This window comes from Mastomys coucha, unplaced genomic scaffold (assembly GCF_008632895.1).
Source record: "Mastomys coucha isolate ucsf_1 unplaced genomic scaffold, UCSF_Mcou_1 pScaffold14, whole genome shotgun sequence".
In the NCBI taxonomy this organism is placed as follows: domain Eukaryota; kingdom Metazoa; phylum Chordata; class Mammalia; order Rodentia; family Muridae; genus Mastomys; species Mastomys coucha.
Window position 1 is genome coordinate 119,756,426 of NW_022196896.1, and position 2,848 is coordinate 119,759,273.

The window sequence follows — 2,848 nt, forward strand, 5'->3', positions numbered from 1 at the left end:
ACAGTGTGGTGGAGATAGCCCAAGTAATGCCTGTCTTAAATTATTAGTTAGGACTAGCATAGACCCCAGGATAGACTCTTCCTGTTAGGAGGGTCCTGAGCTTCCTGAATTGACTTTCTTGGTTGGATGTATGAAATATACCGTACCCAGAGATCTCTGCTTATGTAGCAGGATTATAGAGATTGGGATAAAGTGGCTCTTGAATCTCTCTCCATGTAAAAATTATCTCTTTCTTTTGAGATTATAATATAATCACACCACTCCTCCCTTCCCCTTTTCTCCCTCCAACAACCTCATCCATTCCTCTTTGCTTTCTTTCACATTTGTGGCCTCTTTTTTCATTAACTGTGGTTACCTGCATATATGCATATTCCCAAATACCTAAATTATTTCTCCAAATGTACACTTCAGAGGAATTTGAGACTACAAATGGGGTAAGAAAAGGCAATATTATTCCTTTGGAGAATGAATGGTTTTTCTCTTTTGGGCAGGAAGTACCAAAGATATTCTTTTGTTTCATTTTGTGTTTTCACACTTTGCATTTTTTTTTTTCACAAAAAAATAAACTTTTGCCCGACTCCCTTTGTTTTGGGGGCTGTGTGTTTCTCGGATGCTCACGCTCCCTTCTGGTATTGCAAGGGTGGACAAACACTGGCTTGTTTCTGCACTGCTTTGCTGTCCCCCTTTTTCTAGAGATTTTCAGCTATCAGCACTTTTCAGTTGTTCTCATGTTGAACTGGTTCACAGTCATCAGGCTCTGAAGGGACTGATTTGTAAGTCAGAACCCAGCTTATTTGTCTAGGGAACTCCATCTAGTGTAATCTATGATTAGCAACAGCTGTCTTCCTAGCACCCTACTCTCTGACATCATTCTATGTGGGAAGCTCAATTTGTTAGTGCTAGATGGTCTTGGCAAGCACACAATCAGCCAGATCAAAGAGAATTAGATGGATTTAAGGCACGTCTTTAAGTTTCTGGATAGCCTGAGGGAATTATGCGACCCACAGTAAGTATAGAGCTGAGCAGTAATCAGTGCCTGCCATTCAGGTGTGGCCTCTTTGTTAGTTTCTGTAGGCAGAAGTGGAGTTCCTATTTGCTCTCTTCCCAACGCTTTTGTTGGTATTAATGGATCTCATTTTTAAATTTTTTTTTCTTCTAGGACTGATCTTAGGTAAAACTGGAACATAGACACAATCTTCTTAGTGTGTCATATGTAATGTTTTTGCAGTCCAATAATTTAAAAATTTTTATTCAAGAAAAACATACAATGGAAACTTGATAAATATATATCTCGTAGAATTATTACAAACAATATATCTGCACATAGCACTTTTTATCTGTTAAAAAAGCAATTCCTTTTCATGTCACTACTATTGGGTCTCTTCATTCCTGCTTTTCAAAAAAAATTTTTTTTTTTACAACAAATCCATAAAACAATATCTGTGCTCAGTTCAGGTTGATAAATTGCTGAAAGTGTAATGTGATGCTTGCTGTTGAAAATAAAAAAAAATCTGCAGATTTGTCCGTTTTTTCCTTTGCCTAACATGTGGGGAGATATGGGAGAAATAATGTGTAACAAGGATGGAGAAACTTCACATAAAAGTTGACACAATGTCTTGGATCAAGACTGTAATTCTGAGTGGGAAGAGAGGGGAACCTGATCTGGTATTGGGTGAGGGAAAAGGACTGAAGCCCTGAGGGCCAGCAGAAAGAATGGAAACAGGCAACCTCGGGAGATAGGAGGTGGAGAAGACCCTCCACAATGCACCAGAGATCTGTGAGGTGAGAGACTCTCAGGACTCAAAGGGAGGTACCTTAGATGAAATCTATAACAGTAGGGAGAAGGAACTTATAGAGTCTACCTCCAGCAGGAAGACAGGACATCAAGTGAGGGATGGGCTTGCCGTCCCACAGTCACAACTATGACCCATAATTGTTCCTGTCTGAAAGAATTACAGGATTGGAAATGGAGAGGAGCCAGAGGAAAAGAAGGTCCAGCAACAGGCCAAAGTGGGATCCAGCTCAAGAGGAGGTCCCAAGGCCTGACACTATTACTGAGACTATGGAGAGCTCACAAAAAGGGACCTATCATGACTGCACTCCGAAAGACCCAACAAGTAGCTGAAAGAGTCATATGCAGATATTTGCACCCAACCAATGGAGTGAAACAGCTGACCCCTATTATTGAATTAGGGAAGGATGAAAGAAGCTGAGGAGAAGGGCGATCCTGTAGGAGGACCAGCAGTCTCAATTAATCTGGACCCCCGAGATCTGTCAAACACTGGACCACCAAACAGACAGCATACACCAGCTGATATGAGGCCCCCAACATACATACAGCAGAGGACTGCCATGTCTATGTTCATTCAGAGATGATGCACTTAGCTCTCAAGAGACTGGAGGCCCCAGGGAGTTTAGAAGTCAGGTGGGGTGGGGGTGGGGACATCCACGTGGAGACAAGGGGGTAGGGAGGAGGAGTGGGATGTGGAGCAGTTGAGGGTGGATGAGGGGAATAGAATATGGAATGTAAAAAATAAATTAATTAAAATAAAAAAGTGATTGTAATCTTCTCATTTGAAAGCAAGAATAGAAAGTGAGTGAGTGAAAATCAGGACTAACTGGAGAATATCATCCTGAGTGAGGTAACCCAATCACAAAAGAACATACATGGTATGGATATTAGCCCAGAAGGTCAGAATACCCAAAATACAATCCACAAACCACAAGAAACTCAAGAGGAAGGAAGACCAAAGTGTGGATACTTCGTTCCTTCTTAAAACGGGGAACAAAATACCCATGGAAGGAGTTGCAGAGACTAACTATGGAGCAGAGAATGAAGGAAGGACAA